Below are 20,539 nucleotides of genomic sequence, written 5' to 3'. Positions count from 1 at the left end.
CCACACATTTCCTCACCTCTCAGAGTCTTGAACAAAAAACCTTTGGTTGGTATAACTCTGTGCTAAATATAGCATACTTGTTAGAGAGGGATCCAATCAAATAAAGCAAGTACTGGAGCTGAGGTCCTATGGTTAAAATTTTAGAAACAGTTAGCTTAATGTCTTAATGGGGCCTGGGGAAAACAGTAGCAAGGTAAACAAGAAGGCAATGGAATAAAACTTTAAACAGGTATACACACCTATAAAAATTACTGAAACACAAACCCTGGAGCAGAATTCACAGTACTGCCACAACTGCAACCCCACCACAGACAAAGGTGCATTTATATACAACTATACAAAGCAGTGAAAAACAAATCCTGGAGCAGAATTCACAATACTGACACTTTTTACAATATAATCACAGACTAAGGCACCTTTGATACATCTGCACTGGGTCTATATTATATGTTCGAAGTTTGAAAAATTCAAACGTTTGAAAACTTTGAACGTTAAATAATCGAATTTAAATGTTCGAAGTTTCAAACAGTGAACATATAATAAAAAAAAAAAAAAAACAAATGGAAATTACCTGACTAGTGTAGGCAGGGGTCAGGCCCCCCTCACCCCCCACACCCCCGCTCTTTAAATATACCAACTCCGAGATAACACTATAATGCAGTAAAGAGATTTCCCTTACTGCACTGTCGTGCTGTCTCAGAGTTGGTATATTTAAAGAACGGGGGTGTGGGGGGTGCAGGGGGCTTGCCTCCCTGCCTACAGCTGTTAGGTTTGTTTTTTTTACATATGCTTGAAGTTTTATAACTTTGAACATTTAAATTCGATATTTTAATGTTCGAAGTTATAAAACTTTGAACATATGATATAGACCCTCTGCACTCCCCATATGGCTTGTCTACCTGGGTAGTACTCACAGGCATGTATCCCTGCCACCCATATTAGAGGACACTGTGGTATATGCTAGTGAAATTACCATAACCTGCTACAGTGGGCTGGTGTCATATCTGTAAACATAGGGCTATAATGCCACAGGTTAATAGATGTTTACTAGGACCTTTTTAAGCCTAGCCATGCATTCCAAATCTCTGATAAGTTCTGGTACCAGTGATAAGCCCATGATCTATATTATTAATCCACAAACCACACTCGCAGTAGCCATAATAACAGGCATGTACAGGGAAATGTTGTCCTGTTATTGTGAGCTACCTTTATACCAGTGCAATCTATTCTCCTATAGACATGTGGGTAAATATATTAAGTTTGCTAACATTATGTAATGTGAATTCCATTGCAAGTTTGCAAATGTTTACGAACATAGACAATTACAGAGTCCACAAACTTTCAGTATACCGTATTAGTCCAGAGAGTATTGATAATTATATAAATGCTGTTGCTCAGATAGCAACTTTGCCATCTGAAGTCTGAGTGAACTAGCATACAAAATGGCAGTGTGGCTATAGAAATCTACAACCATATACGTTTTTGTAAGAGGAAAAAATTAGGTGAGGAGAATACTGTGACTCAATGTTACTGCTGTGCAACTACAACATTAATTCATAACCTGCTGTCTATATGCATCCCTGAGGGTTTGTGGTTGTAGTACAATGCCTCACTGGCAAGTGAATTTGTGGCCTCCTGCTCTTCAAACCTTTGATTTAGAAATCATGGTGTCTGAGGTATTCACAGACCACCATTTTGTTCCTTATGAAAGTGACACCATTGTCGGAAGAGATTTGGGGGGATGGCGGATTCTTCTAGTGCCCACTGGAGAGCAGCTATGTGGCATAGCTCACAACTGCTATGATTAGGTATAGTACTATGATCTTGGCCCTCAGATTTTCCCTTCCTCCTCCTAGATTTACTGATGTTCACCTTAAAGTCATACCTGTTTATGGGCACATACCTTATTAAAGAAATAAACTGTGTCTACACAAATATGCCCTATCACTAACTATATAGTGCCTAGTATGCAAATACCTTCCCTTGTGAAAAATAACAAAGTGCTGTTCTTTCTGATCCTCTGCTATGATTTTTAAAGGTTGAGACATATGCTGCATGGTGCTTGAAGAAGAGCAAAGTCATGCTCTGCCTACTTCTAGCCACTGTCTGGTAACACCTACTGGGCCTCTCTACTGATGCACTTATAAAAGAAGATGACTGCTATGACCTTGCTGAGTAGCTGTCTTCAGCCGGGAACACAATCAGAATGGAGAAACAGTGCAGACATCAATAAGATGACCTGCAGCACAGGGACCCTGAACATCTTCATGCCTGAGAAGAAAAGTTTATGTAATATCACCCGAAGTTGTATTCAAAGTGTCCACATGGTTAACATTGTACACATTTTTATTTTATTTTAATTTTATTTTATCTTATTTTTGTTCCTGTTATGCTTTTTTAGGTTTATGACTATTTTTGCTACTGGCAGGCACTGAGATGAGTGAGCTTCCTAAATATGTGCATGCTGCCATGTCAGTCTTCACTCATAGGCAAATCTGGTAGTGGCACATAGGTGAAATGTGTTATTTAGCTGCCAGTGACTCTTATGGTGACCTGTTCTGGGGTTAGATACTGCTACTCTATCCTTGTATGTAACTGTAGCTGTACTGTTGTCTTTGTACATATGTAACCTAGTGCAAAAGGGACACATACCTGCATATGTAACCTAGTGCAAAACGGACACATACCTGCATATGTAACCTAGTGCAAAACGGACACATACCTGCATATGTAACCTAGTGCAAAACGGACACATACCTGCATATGTAACCTAGTGTAAAGGGGACACATACCTGCTTCCTTCTTGCTATGCAGCTATGAAAACACTTGTGAGAGGATCCAGTCTTGTAGTTCTTATAATTCGACTTTGATTTTCCTATGAGCAGAGAGGGACAGTAGTTGTGGTACTTTCTGCAATTTATTTAATTTCTCCAAGTCATTTGGGTTTCTAATACCATGATGGGAATGTATCCCATTCCTAAGTCAAAGTATGATTAAAGTTCATGAAATGAATATTGTTTCAGTCTTTGATGTTAGCCAGAAGTGTTCTTCGCAGCACCTGCAATGTGCCCATTAATGACTTCTTCTGCAATTTGTACTGAGTTACATTTATTAGTTACATACCTAAGTACAATTACAATTTCTTTTTTATAGGACCCGTTGCTCTTACTACTTATGGGACTGTCTGGGTGAAAGTAGGACAGTTTAACCCCAGATGATTCAGCTCTGGGCGGTTCAACCCCAGTGCAATTATATACACTTCCTTATTTAAATTTGCATTTATTACATCATTTCCTACATACATTATTTCCTGTCTGTTCTACTTTGAAAACAATGTTTCTTTAAAAAAGCAATGTTAAAACATTCCACATAACATAATATCTAAAACTTTTCTTAAAAAACATAAAACCTTTTGGGAACTTATCAGCCAAGGATACAACTGTAGCAATTGTGATGGTAACAGTATATATTTAAATTGTTTTCAAAGTAGAACAGACAGGAAATGATGTATGTACTTAGTATATAGGAAGTAATTTTAATGTCTGAATTCGACTCTGATGATACCATAGCATACTGGGTGAAAGCGCAAAGTCTATTTTAATTATATTTAATAAAACTAAGGTCATTTCAAACTTCATGCATCATTTCAAACTTCATGCAGTAGTTTGACTTTCTGAGTTATTAGTGGCTGTAAAAGTGGGGTGCGAGGAGTTTCTTTTGCTTCTAATTTTAGAAAAAAATATTTATGTGTTGCTGATTATGTTGAGTGAGGTCATCAAAGAGGGAACATTGAAATGCTGTTAGACATCAAGGTACTTTGATGGCAGCTTAGGTTGTTAAACACTATGTTGCCAGGATTGAATGAGGCAGTGAATATTAGATGCATAAGTTAAGATAAACACAGCCAAATTATGATGTTTGGAAACCTAACAGCATGTTTTATTCAGTAACAGATCATTTTTTTTTATGAACAGCAATAAGTAAGCACAGCATTTTTTGTGTGAGAACAGATACTTTCAGTTGTTTAATGAATATTAATGAGTGGGTGTGATATAAAGAATTTATTTTATTGGCTTTTAATCAAACGATCTAGGGTAGCAGGGATACTTTAACAATGTATTGCATAAAAAACGTTTTCCAAAGAAATCTGTTTAGTAAAGGACAAAAGCACTTATTGCGTTAAGTTGTGGACTTATGTTTTCCTTTGGCATATTATGTTTTTGTTTATGAGGGTAATGTCTCATACTGCAGGCATTAGTGGTACTTGGTGATTTTCTGACACATGTTAGAAAGTACGCTCTTCTCCATGCGTTTTAGCATGTAGATTTGGTAACCTTTGCACAGCATCTAACTTACATATATCATAGCTTGTCCTATCGATCTAAAGACCTATATAAAGATCCTTCTGCTCCTTCTTCCACACCCTTCCTCCAACCCTTCAACCATCCTCTATTCCTATGCAACTCATTTATTCCACATTATACCCACAAAATCACTCTTTACATCCTGTCTTTTCAACTTTTTAATCTCGTTAGATTTGTTTACTTATTGATATCTTCTTCTTCTAATTATGCATATATTATAATTAGGTCAATTTTCCTGCTGTGTATCTGTGGCATTGATGTGCAGCCTGCTACCTAAACGCATCCTTGCGGGCATGTGATTGTCGACTTGTGCCTGAGTGGTAAGTGAATTTGCAACCTAGAACTCCACTACCTTTAACAAGCAAATCATGTTATCTGAGGGATTCACAGATCAACATTTTGTTCCTCATGAAAGGGCCACCATTTTCGGAAGAGATTTAGGACAATGGCAGATTCTGTTAATGCCCACTGGAAAGCACCTACATGTTGCTTGAAGAAGAGCAAAATTATGCTCTATCTACTTAAAGCCTATGTAAGCCAGCACCTAATGGGGTCTTGTACTGACGTATTTCTGAAAAAAAGATGCCTTGTACAACCTTGTCAGGGAGTTGTTCCCAGCCAGGGACAGCACCAGGATCAGGGAACAGAGTAGATATCGATATGATGACCTGCAACCAGGTGCCCTGTGTGCATTTCCATGCTTGAGAAGAAAATATTAATCGATATCCCAAAGAGTAAAGGAAGTGGGTAACCCTGTATATGTTATTTGTTTGTTTGTTCTTAATGTTATCCATGTTCTAGGTTTAGGACTCTTTTTGCTACTGGCAGGTAATGAAACCAGTCATCTTTCTGAATATGTGTATGCTGCTATGTCATTCTTCACTCACAGGTGAAGGTGGCAGAAACAGTTATGTGATATGCACTGTGCTGCTGCTGTTGTGTCCTATGCGGTCCTTTGTTTCTATGTGAAATTGTGCAATATATGTTACCTTTTATGCAGGGGTTACACACCTACTTGTTGCTTGTCACACAGCTATGGGGGCATCTATATGGTATCATGTCTTGTGGCTGGTGTAGTTCCCCCTTACTTTCCCCTGTCACAATGTGCTGATTTGCCCTTTCACTGTTAGCAATAGCAAAGTTCAGCATTAATCATGTCATGAGGCATGTAGCCTGCCACAGTTAGTTCAACACTGAACTGCAAATATATACATTAAAAATATACATTCCAAAGTCGAGTTGCTATTAGTGTTTAGGGCAAACTGGGGACATTTTACACTTTTATATTATAGAGTTAACACTTCACCACTTACTGTAGGTCTTGGTCTGTTATGTATGAGTATGTGGTAGTTATGTTCATTAAAAGGTGATATCCAGTTATTTTAATAATGATTCAGTAATTGATAGTATTTTCTATTATTATTTGTTATCCAGACTTCAGGTTGAGATGGTTAGTACATATAATGGCAGTATTCATGTATGTTACTGCCAGATCTTTTGAAGAACTACTATGAGTGATTAGAAAAGCACAAGTGGAGACAGAGGGTCCTGGACTTACACTCTCTTGTAACATTAAAGTATTTATTAGTGCTACTAAAGGTACAGTGTTTTTAAGTAGGCCAGGAAGAGAATATATCAGTTTATATCTGTTAAATAGTTTTACCATTATATATAGAGAGTTTTTTCTTGAGCAAGTGGAGATTCAGTAAGAATTTATGTCACTAGGCTGGAATTTGTATTATGCTGTTGTGAGAGAATACTGGGGTTTTATGTGGCAGAGTTTTAGAGGTAAAATCAGGATATAACCAACTGAAAATGCAAAGACACTGGAACACAGAAGTGATGTAATACCTTTTATTGGACCAACAATATATAATCAATTACTCAGTTTTCTGTTTAGTAGAAGTAGTGCAATGGGTAATTGGACTGAAAACTCTAAGGACATATATATGCATTGCCATATAGCAATGAGAAAGAAAAGTAAGTTAGAAGGCTGTAAAGTTGGTCATTGTACATACGTGGCGAGGTTAAGAATTATGGGAGAGGTGGTTTGGTAAAGATATGCACTGGACATGGCATAGAGTAGCTGGAGTGATTTGAAAGAATAAATGAAATTATGCATAGATATGTGGGAATGGAGTTAGGATGGAGAATGCATGGAAGCTGAGAGTAATTAGACAAAGTGGAATTGGGATTCACCCAAGAAGGACCCCCTCAAAAAAAAAAGAATTTATTCTGTGATGTCAGAGGTTAATGGAAACTGTTACAAATGTAATGTATTTGTTTCTGTCTATTCTTTCTTGTTCATCTACTATCAGTGTATATGTCTCACAGTAATGCATCTCTTTTGTCTTTCCGAATACAAAAGAACAGGAAATGTCTTTTGAAATGTGCTGGATCTCAGACTTGCTGTCTTCTCTTGTGGATATAACAAAGAAAGATGAAATGTGTGGAAATGTCTTCCTTTTAAGATGCAAATGTTGTAATTGCTAATGAACGTAATGGCTTAGATATCACTAAAATCCATAGATAAGGCAGCCCCTGCAAGTGCGGCAACTGCATGGCTCCAAAATACCTTGTAGCAGTAGAAAACATGAGAGCCAGCAGACTGTAGCATAAACCATTTATTAGCTCAAAAAGCATAATAAAAAGAGACATAACAGACTGGTTTTGGCTGTAAAAATTACAAAGCCTTCTTCAGTGCAGTAAAGACATATTAATTTGTTCCCTTTTTTATAGGTTACCACTAGACGAGGTTCCAAATTAGTGAATTAATTAATCAACCATACCAATTAAAGGTATTTATTAAGCCCTGGTGAAAACAGTGCCCCCAATTTGATGTTCCATTTCTTCTATTTATTATTTAAAATCTGATGCCAAACTGATTTATTTGTTTTCTGTCCAATAATTCTGTCTATCACAGTAAAAGTAAAGGATGCATTCGTATGTGCCCCAGTGTGCTTGTATAAAGCATTTGTGAGCTTATTGTGTCTGATGTCACTTAGGTGTTCAGAGAGTCTGGATTTTAAAGGCCTGGATGTTTGTCCCACATAAAATACAGAGAAGGTGCAGGTAACCAAATAAATCACCCAGTCAGTCTGACAGTTTGCAAAAAAGAAAATATCAAATACTTGCCCAGCATTTTTACTGCTAAACTGGCATGTTTTCATCACCCTTCTGCAGTGAGTGCACTGACCACGGGAAAATATCCCTTGAGTTGGCCTCCCACAAGAGTGGTTTGTATAGAGTCACCTTTACTTCTCCAACCATGTTTATAATGATTTAAGAATGAACCCAAAATGTTGCCTCTCCTAAAAGAGAAATGACATATGTCATCCAGAATCTCACATAATTTGGTGTCTGCTAAGAGTATGCTCCAATGTCTGTGGACACTATTGAGTAGGTCATCAGTGTTCCTTCCATACGTAGTGACCAGTCAGATGGTTGAGTCTTTATCCATAGTCTTATCCCTGTATGTTAAGAGATCCTGCCTGTCACAGTTGGCCATCCAATGTCTGGCCTGAAGGATGTTCCCCATTTTGTAGCCTCTATTCCTGAATCTAGTGGTAAGGTCTTTGTGATATACCTGATAAGTAGCATCACTTGAACATGTTTGTTTCATATGCAAAAAAAGTGTGATTTGGGGATGTTTCTGTATATATATGGAGTGTTAAAGCTGGTAGCATGGAGAAGGGAGTTATATTGGGGGTATTTACGGTACACTTCTCATGTTAGGGTGTGATTATTGTTCCTAATAACTAAAATATCCAAAAAAGTGATCCTGTTAATATCATGGGTAACAGTAAAATGTATATACCCCATTTGTTGTCATTTAAGTATCCAACAAACTCCATAAGATAATCTGGGTCCGATCTCCATACTAACCAGCAGTCATCCAAGTATCTTCTCCAAATATCAATCTCATCTAGATAAATATTGTGTGAGTTGTCATAGATGAGCTGTTCCTCAATGTGGGCCATGAATTAGTCAGCATATATGGGAGCAAATGAGGCTCCTATAGCAGTGCCTTGTATTTGTAAATAGCATTTGTTCTGGTAGTAGAACACGTTCTTGGTAAGAATGTATTCAGCTGGGCAAAGTAGGAAAGTATTGAAACCCAGATTGTACAACTCTGACTTGTATAACGGATTATGTAGCCCAGGCGGATATGACCCTAGCCCTGATTAGCATCCTACCATCACCCAGAATGATACCACAAAACAAGCAGAAAATGATTGATTTCAACAATTGGCTGTTTCTGGTGTCATTCTAAGGGGATCCAGTATCTGTCTGCCTGGAATGACATGAATGACAGACCTCAATGCTTTGCCAGAGATGGCCTGCATCTGTCACCTCTAGGGTTCCAGATACTGGTCAAGGCTCTTGCAACCCCTATAGTGCCTTTTTTAGGCGGTGTTCCAAAGACCAAATTACCACCATAACAGCTACAAACAAATGCAGTCTGAGGGTCATGCTGTTCAATGCTAGAAGTCTAAATCTCAAAATGTACTCACTCAAAGCACTCCTTAAAATGGAGAACATCGACATTTGTGCTGTAACAGAGACCTGGTTCAAGACAGCAGAAAGCACCCCTGCACTACCAAGCTATAACTCATTCCACACCTTTTGGCCCCAGAATTTGGACTGAATGTCCCAAGGCAGTGGTGTTAATATATTCATAAAGGATGCGCACACCTCCAGACTGGTAGCCCAACATAATGGATCAGAGATACTTCAGGTGCAGCTAACACTGGGTAAGACAGAGATTCAGATTGTAGCTGGTTATAGGTTCCCAACCATGTCCCAAGACTCACACTCCATGTTCCTAAGCACCCTGTAGAATATTAGGGTCCATTCTAACAATCTTATACTGGGTGACTTCAACTACCCTCCATTATCTGGGAAAACTACTCATGTACCAATACACTTGCCCAACGTTTCCTGGAATTCATTAATTCCAATGCCCTGGACCAGCTCATTCTTACTCTCACTAGAGGTAGCAACATCCTTGACCTGGTCATTACTAACATGGGCTACCATTGTTCTACACCAGTAGTCAACTCCTCCTTGGTTAGATCTGACCATAAACTAATCATAGTGGAAATCCCCCCCCTCCCCACAACGGTAACCACCATGAAAAACTTCTCCAAAGCTAACTTTGGGCTCCTAAAAACAGAGGTAGCTAACTTCACAGCACCCATGCAAATGGAGAATAGTTACATGACTGCTGAATCATACACCAATGCACTGTACGAACACGTACACAAATGCATGGATCTCGCCATACCCAGTAGAACCAAGACACTCTCCTACAAAAAAAGGAAGCCAGTCTGGTGGTCTCCCTGTCATAAACAAACTCTACAACAGAAGGAGAAAAGTGATGCGGAATAAGATGAAGTCCCAAGACTGGAAAAACTCCCTTATCAGCCTCAACAAAAAGTTGATATCCCTCATCAAATCATCTAATGCGAGCTATGAAAACAGAATTGCAGCAGACAGTAAAGACAACCAAAAGACCTTCTATAGTTATGTAAAGAATCTTTACTGCAATACCCAGATTTGATCTGACCTACTGTACAATGGTACCTCCTATACCAAGCCAACAGGTATTGTCAATATACTGGTCGACAGATTCAGTGCCAACTTTACCCCCCCAAAGGACCAATCACAATACCAGTAGATTGCCAGGCACCCATTATTACTGCTACACATGTTAAAACAACACTGTCCAAGGCCATGAATACAGCTTCTATGGGACCTGACAATATCCCTGGCTGTGTTCTACATGAACTACAGAGTGAATTGGCACCTCATGTGAGTGCCCTGTTCAATCACAGCCTCACCTCAGGCTTTGTCCCTACTGAATGGCGCATTACTATAGTCATCCCTCTCCACAAAGGAGGAGCGACTACAGATCCTGGAAACTATTGCCCCATTAGCCTGACAAGTCTGATATGCAAAGCTATGGAATACATCATCATGGACCTAATAAACAAGGATATTGGGAATCTCTAAACTCTGGATCCTACATAGTTTGGTTTTGTGAAGGGTAGATCATGCCTGCTCATCTTGGTTGACTTCTTTGAGTCAGTCAGCAGAGCTGTGGATGAAAGCAAGGTGGTTCATACAGCCTACCTTGATCTGGTCAAGGCCTTTGATATCATTTCCGACTCAGGAATCATAGAAAAACTAACTAAGCTAGGCATCAACCCCTATATCACTAGGTGGCTTGAAAACTGGCTCACATATAGAACCCACAGTGTGAAAGTACCTGACTCCAAGTCAGACTCCCAACTAATCACAAGTGGAGTCCCACAGGGATCGGTCCTGGGTCCTCAACTGTTTGGTATCTACTTTGCTGAAGTCCAGAACAACACGGAGGGACTCCAGCTAACAAAGTTCACAGATGATTGGAAGTTGGGAGACATTATAAACTCCCCAAGTAATGTTGACATCCTACAGAAAGGCCTCAATGAGACCAACGATTGGTGTCAGAACCATGGCCTTAAGCTCAATGCCAAAAAATGTGTTGTCATCCCCTTTGGGAAAAACCCAGTTCCCATTAATTACCACATCAATGGTAGACCACTGAACACAGAAGGCATTATAATAGATCTGGGAACACAGGTTGATAGCAACCTCTCTTTTCACCACCACATTGCCACTGTAGTCAGAAAGAAGAAAGAGGTCATTGTCTCCCTCTACTCTTCCTCATTAGGCCAATCATCGAGTACAATGACCCATTTGGCATGTACCTCACTAGACACCTGCAACAACTGGAGAGGCCACAAAAGTACCTCAAAAGAAGATCCCAGGCCTTAAACAGTTGTCCTATATGGACAAACTCAAAAAACTCCCAACTATTCTCTGTCTCCTGTTGTCTAATTAGAGGCGATCTCTGCTTGACTTTCAAAGCCATGTCTGACCCAGCTCTGTTATAAATGCTACATCTAAGGAAATCCCAATCCCTCCACACCACATGCTTCAGAGACCTCAACCTCATTACCACAATCAACAGAACATGCTGGAGGGACAGGTTCCTAACCCTGAGATGACTGCCCATGCTATGGAATAGACTTCCTGTACATGTCAAACAAAGCAACTTACTGGCCCTCTTCAAGAGAAATCTTGATGAGTGGATGGGAAATAGAAAATTCACCTCAGGGATCACTCCAGTGGCTCTACTTGACAGAAGCACTGAGAACTAAGGTCAGGTGGTATGATGCCAGGGTGATTCTATGGGCTAGGCTTGTGAAGGCTCCAGAGCCATTAGCCTAGTACACACCTATGAACCTATGAACAAGCCAGCAAGTCTGACATAAAGTTGGCACCTCTGTCAGTCAGTATTTTTTTGGGAAACCTGCCCTGCTTAAAATCTTTAACAAAGCATTTGTCACCTTTTCTGCCTCAATGGAGGACAGAGCCACTGCTTCAGGGTATCTGTTAGCATAATCTACTATTACTAGGACATACTTTTTCCTTGTGGAACTAGTGATACTCAGAGGCCCCACAATATCCATAGCTACCCTCTGAAAAGGGCTCCTCAATCACATGCAAAGGCATCAAAGGAGCTTGTACCTTGTCTCCTGCCTTACCTACCTTTTGACACTGCTCACAGGTCCTGCAGTACTCTGTTACATCTCTAGAAGTCCCAGGACAATAAAAGTTCTGCATAATATGTCTCTTTGTACGTTTTATGCCCATATGACCTGCAAATGGAATATCATGGGTTACGGCTAGAAGTGCCAGATGGTAGGCTTTGGGCACTACCAACTGCTGTATTCTCTCACCTTCTAGCCTTTCCACAGGGGTCCACTCTTTATACAGCAACCCTCTGTCCCAGTATACAGATTCCCACTTCCCTTGAAAATCCAGTGCTTCACTAGCTATCTTCCTCAGGCCTTGTAATGTAGGGTCTGAGAGCTGAGCCTGTCTCAACACTCTCTTAGCAACCCTTTCCAGCTCCAAGCTCCCCATCCACAGGAAGTCTTGCATCCTCTGACTGTGGTGCCTCACTGTCAGCCTGGGTACTATTACTCACCTCTGCCCTTGCAGTCACTCTGTCCAGAGTCATCAGTACCCAGAATCAGCTGTAGCTTACCTTCAGTCTGACTGCTACATTTTAGCTGCCTCCCTGAAGTAACCACCTCACAAAGTCCTGGCTGCAAGTGTGCAGTCTGTCTGGATCTCCTCCCGGCTACCAAACCCACATGGTTGTCCCCAAGCCTGACTGTGTGTAACTGCATGCACACACGGTATTGCATTATCAAAATCATTCTCTATCAAAACATCTGCAAGGATATTCTCAAACATACCTACTTGCTGGATTCCTTATCCAACCTCCCAGTCAAGGTGAACCCTAGACAAAGGTATTTGGAATGGGGTCTCTCTTAAAGTTCTAACTGGAGGAGATTGCCCAAGCAAGTAGTGCTCCTCTTTAACCATCGCAGGCTTTACAATGATTAGGTTAGCGACTGTGTCTCTCTTAGCAGTGGCCTCTTTCCCCTCCACTAAGATAGGCTATAGCCTCTTGTGGTAGTTTGGTACTCTTGTTGTCTTGAGACAAGTTACTGCTGACATTTTGTCATTCCCACTTACTGGCTCTCCCACCTTTTGTTCCCCACCACACCTCCATGGCCATCTGTATGGTACATGCCCCTACTGGTTTCATTTAAAACATTTAACCCTTGGTCTTGGACATGTACCTGGACTAGTGGCTTCCCCTGCTACTGGCAGACTCAGTTGTCCCTTTCCTATGCAGTGATGCCCTGCTTGCTAGGTATAGGTCTCCCTTCTTCCCAAACTTATCTGCAGTATTGCATTGTCTATTAGCCAACCAGATTCTCATGTCCTCAGGCAAAGTGCTGAGGGCTTGTTCCCTCACCAAAAGGTCTGCCAGCCCTTCAAAAGTGATGACCTGACCCACCTATGAAAATAAGTGTTTAGTTCAGCATTATATTCACACACACTTTCATCTGCCTTGCATCTATGCTCACAAAACATTTTCCTATAATCTTCAGGTCTTAACTTAAAACATTCTAAAAGACAGTTCTTTACAACACTATAAATTAATCTGTATCCAACAATTTATAAATAACAGTTACAGCTTTACCATGGAGCAAGGGATCAGGAACCATACCCAGAGCCCTTGGTCAGCATTGTACTGTTTACATACCCTTTCAAACATGAAGCTATCAGAATTATTCCCCACTGTTAATTGTGGAAGAAATTTACTGACCTTTGTTGCATCTTGGGTTCAGTTACTTCCTTCTCCATTACCTTCATGACTCTGGTGAAGAGTCAGCATCTCCTTTTCATGTTGCCTCTGCTTCTCTTTCTCCTCATCTTCCAGGCATTGCAGTTTCTCGTTTTCCTCAGCCTTCAGACATTGCAGTTTCTCATTCGCCTCAGTATCTAGACATCTCAGTCTCTCTGTTGCCTCTTTTTCCAAACACTTGGCCTCCAGCTCAAGTATCTTTAACTCCAGACAGATTTTTAAGTTCTCTGTGGAAAAGTTGAACTGCCCATTTTGTGAGAGTTGTACATCTCCAAGGCCAGTCTGATTGTCCTCCTGGTTGCTATCCTGTGATGCAGCTATGAATAAAGCTGCAATCATGTCTGCTTTAGTCAGGTTGGTATGCACTAGTCCTTTAGCCTGGCACATCTCAGCCTACTGGCTCCTTGTCAGCTTGCCATACTTCTCTGCTGACATGCTTGCCTGCTTTCCCTGACTAACTAAGCTAACAAAAAATAACACAATTGTGATATGAACTCTGAATGTTCACTGCATGGCTGATTGAGAGTATAAACACCTTCAGTGACCACTGTACACAGGCTACAGAAATTCAATATCCACACCAGTACAAGCCAATTAATATGCAATGTGGCTATTCCACTGGCAACCAATTAATATGTGATGTGGATATCTCACCACTGCTAACCAATTAATATGTGATGCCCCTGCACCAGCCCAGTAATCAAGGAGCCTCAATCCTCACCACTGGCAGCAGTGAGGGATGTACACAATGAGGATGACAAGTACACACACAGTAAAATGCAATTTCCCTTAAGAGCACACAAAGATCACAGTCAGTCTAGGGCTGATTTCTCCCTCTTTCTCCAATTCGCCAGTAAGATCACCCACTGTCAAAGGTATAGGATTAAGGTCTCAGCTGAGGGTTCAAGCCAAAACCTCCAGCACCTTCTCTGCCCAATCAGTGCTTTGAGTCCCTGCACAAGTAGCTGACACACATACACACTTTGAGATTTGATTTATATACACACACACACACACACACACACACACACACACACCTGGGGAAGTCTGGCACAGGTTTACTAGCTATGCCCCCTTCTGCCCAGACTATAAGGTAGTTTCCACTGCCACCATCCTCTACTTATTATCTGCTATAAGGCCCTTACAAAAGGTATCCAATCCTACTGTGTATTGTTACCATTATCCAAATGGTAGTGTTGACTAAGACTTGCAAGGGTATTTAGCAGTAGCCTGTACAGTGTCACCAAATTCATATGCAAGTACTCTAAGAGCTTAAATATGTCTCACAAATATCAGACACAAAGATACGTTTAAATATATTTACTAATGAATAATAAAAGAACAAGACAATACTCAGTCATTCAACACATTTACTTCAGAGTTCAGAATCACAGGAAATATTTTAAAATGACATTGCAGGACAGTCTCAAATAAATACAGAAAACATCTAAACTAATATTTACTATATTCCTATATATATATATATATATATATATATATATATATATAGATATATATATATATATATATATATATATATATATATATATATATATATATATATATCTAAAAGATACTATGCCCTGAATCTTACTTACAGGCAAGTGCAGATGATGATGATGATGATGAGTGGATGTTTCCAGGTTCAAGACAAAATACAAAATAAAGGAATATCAAACATTACTGCTGGGTTAGCTTGGATGACATCACTTTTTGACACTTGACTTCAGTTCCCATGCTAAATAGAAACTTAACATGTCTGTGTTAAAAATTTATATCTCTCAGATGTGCAGCTGTGAGGACATCATAAAACACTACAACACTTTGCATTTTAAACCCAGTAATTACTTTTCCCCAAGACAATACAAAAAACTTCTAGATCTAGACATCCTGCCTCTTTGCTACATTAACTAACTTTTATAGCACATCATAAAGCACTTAATTTCAACTTATTTTCTTGAGGTTTTGTAAGTTAATCTTCTATGCTCCACCAGGGTATTCTGTGATTACATTCTTGAAGCTCAGTACATAACATACAGTTCTGTATAAATTATAACAATATTCACAAATGACATAGAATTATTTACAAGATTCCAGATAGCTGGGCTGGCAGTGTCTCACTAACCAGTAAAACAATAATCAGAATAATCCAGTAACTTTCTGGGGCTCCATCAATCAACTACTCCAACCAGGTTGGACCATACAATCTGCACTTCCTCAGTCATGAAAATAGCACTGCCCATCTTTTCAATACTCACTTCTAGGATACTGTCAGCTTGTTACTCAACAACTCTTGTGCAGTACCTCTCACCTCCCTAAAAGCACCACTCAAGTTAATAACTATACCCACACTTCCTCTCTACAACCAGGCTTTACTTTCTCAATCAAAAAACACCTCTTTAAAACTCAAAAATGCTACCCTAGCACATGACAACTTAGCAGCTGAATATTTAAAAATGGCAGTGAAATTATAGCATATCCGGTGTCAATATTAATAAACTGTGCTATTCTAGAAATGTATGTTCCACTCCTGTGGAATAAACCTGCATTCTGCCATTGCACAAAGGTGCCACTTCCAGCAAACTTACTTGCGTCCAATTGCTATAATCTATCCTCTATCCAAAAATCTTGATAAGTGCAAACAATGTCAACTCCTGAATTATAACGCCCAAAACTCTCTTCTTTCCCAATACAGCATGACTTCCACCCTCACCACAATAACTCCATTGCATTACTTAGTTTCACCAACATTGTAAAAACTCACTGAAACAAAGGTGAACTAGTATGAGCCCTGTTTCTTGACATATCCAAGGCATTTGACATCATTCATACCATAAACTCTTGTCTAGTTTAGCACTTCTGGGTCTCAATAATGCATTCCTAACCTGGTTTCATAGTTACTTTAGCTTTAGGTTCCAAATTATTAAATGACAAAATCATTTCAACACCCTTCTTTCAATATCTGGTTGTATCCCGAATGTTCCATCCATGGTCCTATTTTTTATTTATTAACTGGGAAAGTGTGACTTGGAACAAAGCCAATTTTTCAGCAGAGACCTGGGGAGAAACAGTCCAGATGCATGTCTTTGTAATGTGGGAAGAAACTGGAAAACCCATAGAAAACCCACATGAACACAGGGAGAACATGCAGACTCCACACAGAAGGCACCCCAGCATTGAACCTGTGAACCTCTTGCTGTGAGGTGACAACACTAGCACTGCACCACTGTGCCATCCCATTTTGGTTACTATTTCTATTAATGATCTATGCACAGACAGTAAACACACCATCATACAATATGTTGATGATTCCATGGTTGTCTGTTCACCACACAATCTAAATAAACTACACCGACTTATCCAGGAAGCCTTCTCATCAACTGAAACACGGATAATAAACTCTCAACTACTCCTTAACCCCAGCAAAATGGAAATAATACTTTTCACTCCCAACCACTTTACACTCCCAAAGTCAAACTTGTCCATAACCTCCACAAATTATTCCAATATTGAACTGGTTACACATACTAAACTACTAGAAATATACAAAAATGAACACTTGATACTGGGCTACCGCATCCAGGACACAGTGAAAAAAAAAATAAAAAAAACTTACCAAATGGTAGCCTGCCTTTACAGGATTAAAAAAGCCTATCAGACCTTGCCAAAAAAGTCACCTAATCACCTCTACTCACCTCCTCCCAGCTTTCCTCTATGCTGCTCCAATTCTTAACAACTTACAAGCATCCCTGTGGGGAAACTAGAACAATGTCACCACAAAATACGTTCATTTGACACCAGTTTCCGATAAAGAACAGACCATTGCCTCACTCTTAGAAAATTTGAATAGTTAGAACTACCCCTACACTTCTACTATTGCCCACTCCTCACTCCCCATAATCTCAGCTATAACTCAAACAACTGCACTTCCCTAGTAAATATTAACCAACTCTACGCATCACGCACTACCTCCAAATTCCTACTGTTTGCATCCAAATCAAACAACTCTGCTAGAAGCTTATCAAACTCCATCTATGTATCAAATATCAGGAATTCCATTCCACTTCAACCAAAAGCAAGTTAAATTCAAACAACTTTTCAAACTTTGACTGAAACAACATTTTAACACCTCTCCACTTTGCCGTCATTCCTGCCAGGATGATCTACATCTTACACTGTTTACAAACTCTTTCTCCCTCCAAAGATTGCCTCCCTTGAAATAATACTCAGAATCATCTCCCTGTCCTCTTTTTCACTCATTTTCTACTCTATTTCACTCCTAATGTCTTCTGATACTACCACCAACAAAACATTGTATATTTTCTAGAATCTCAGTTGCATGATTCATACTGCTCTGTCATTAAACTCCCACCTGTGCTATCTTCTTTGTATGTTGTTAAACCATGTAAAACTAATGTTGTGGAATAGCACACTTTTGCTTTATTATGTAAAAGAAATTTGATGTGACTTAACTGTATATGCACTTGTTTCATACTGTTTTTATGACTTTTATGTGGAACTTTTCAAATTGTAATGGGACCTGTGCTCTGTACGACTATCCTAATACATACAGACATACAAAAATAAATAACTAAATACATATATTTAAACATTTATTGCTTGTTATATAAAAAGCCAGTTTTATGGTTGCATTGTCTAGCACTGGATTTTTATTGCAGTTATAAGTAAGAAAAAAAGACTGGTAAAATGTACACATAGAATTTGAGCAACAATAGCATTTTAAACTTGTAATATGACAGAAGCAGTTAACATCAATAATGTGAAACAGATACTACCTCCAGGATTCAGTAACCTTCCATGTAGGAATAGCTTATTCCTGCATGGAAATGATCATTTAAGAGCAGCACAGCAACGCGCTATGCATAGTTATGAAGGCACACTCTATCTGCTCCTAAATGGACACAGAGCATGGACAAGTGCAGGGAGTGTGTCTGCGAGCAGAGCACTCACAATATACATGCCCCTGCACTTAAGAACTGCTGTTCAGCAATCAAAATGAGTGAGAACGCTCATAGTACAACTCAGACCTCTCAACTGTCCCTGATTTTCAGGGACGTCCCTGATGCTGACTCAAAGTTCACCTTTGTCCCTCTGAATCCCTGTTAACACTTTTGCCTGTTGAACAAAAGGTGGTAAATTATACTTAATAAATAAATATGACAATAATGAAGAGCTGAGTAGTTATTTCCCATCAGGAAATGTATATTAATTCACATTTCGATTCTCTAATTCTGGTAATGTCTCAAGTTAATAGAACTAATATTTGAAAAGTGTCCCTGATCTTTCCCGATTTATTCTGGAGTTTCTCTGATTCTGTTGAGATCTGTCCCTGATTGGTAGAGAGCTATGACAACAATCACAACAAACACACTAGGATTTCTGTCAAATGTGCAGATGCATGCAGAAATCCACAGCAATAAGTGAAACCTGTCCCTTCTTAGAGAAAATAACACTAGAAATATTTTTTTATCAAACCGATTAAATTTAACTGTAGCTGGGCGGGTTCGCCTATTGCTTAGCTACGCATACTCTAGCTTAAATGGCACAAGAAGGTAAATAGCAAGATAAATTCAGTAGAAGCAGTCCTGCAAGAGTATAGTGATTAGAGCGTTTGCTTTGCGAGCAGTCATTCCCAGTTCGATCCTCACTGTAGTAAATTCCATTTTCCATGTAGAAGCAATTCATGATTTTTTTTTTTGCTGTATAACCTACTAAATAACATATATTTGTGAACTGGAGTACTGCATTAAGTGCAGATGTGAGGTGTCCTTGTAATAATGTGGAAAAATCCACAGATAAACAAAAGTAACCCATACAGTATATGTACACATGAATCATGGATACTAAACAAAGTTATAATGTGTAATGAATGATAAATCAATGCCATACAGCAAATAGTGTACAGAATGTATAAAGTTTCCAAATCTACCACTTTCCCAAGACCAATGGTTCTTTTCTTTCTAAATTAGTGCGGGGGTAAGTGGGAGTAAGCACTTTTAAATAAAAATAAGTGGGTTTAATCCTGTTTGTGTGGGAGTAAGCAACATCTACACAGGTTAAGCAATTTAGAGGCTAACTGAGTGTAAGGATATTTAACCGGAAGTTAGCATTGCTTACCATCGTGCAAACCCGTGCAAACCCACTTACAACTTCTTAAAAGTGCATCAATTACTCTGTATCCAACAGCCCTTGTTCTGCCCAGCAACAAAATAAACAGCCCTTGCAGGTCTTGAACCCAGTACCCTGTACACTATAGTCACAGCAGTTAATCATTAGGCCGTCACAGCTATATGTAAAACTGAGGTATACCCAAACAGATCCTCACTATAGCAAAATCACAATTTACATGTGAAAGGAATTTATAAACAATTTGTTTGTTGTATAACCTACTAAATAGCATATATTTGTGAACTGGAGTAATGCATTAAGTACAGATGTGAAGTGTCATTGTAATAAAGTGGTGAAATCCCCCAATAAACAAACTACCAGATACAGTGTACATACACATGAATCAGGGATACTAAACAAATATATAACATGTAATGAATGATAAATCAATGCAAATTTAAAAATAAGCAGTGCTAAGCACTGCACACTTCTGCTTACCAGGTGTAAGCAATGCATAGCCCAGCTAAATAGATTTGCCCATTGGTATGCCACTTTAAGCAATGCCAACCTTAGATTTTCAAAACCGTCCAGTCATGGCAAAGTACAGGAAATCGGCCCTATTTAAACCCCATAGGCGGGAATGCATCCCATAACTCATCGCAGCTTCCTCCTGTGGGTACAATGGCTGGTGTTGGGGAAGGATCATGCTTCCAAGCACAGCGCTGGGGCATCCAGGAGTCTAAGTTCATGGCAGGACTCCTGGTAAAAG

Source organism: Protopterus annectens, chromosome 4.part1 (genome assembly GCF_019279795.1).
Source record: "Protopterus annectens isolate FY-2018-M chromosome 4.part1, PAN1.0, whole genome shotgun sequence".
Classification (NCBI taxonomy): domain Eukaryota; kingdom Metazoa; phylum Chordata; order Ceratodontiformes; family Protopteridae; genus Protopterus; species Protopterus annectens.
The sequence above is the reverse complement of the archived record's forward strand: the minus strand, read 5'-3'. Positions refer to the sequence as shown.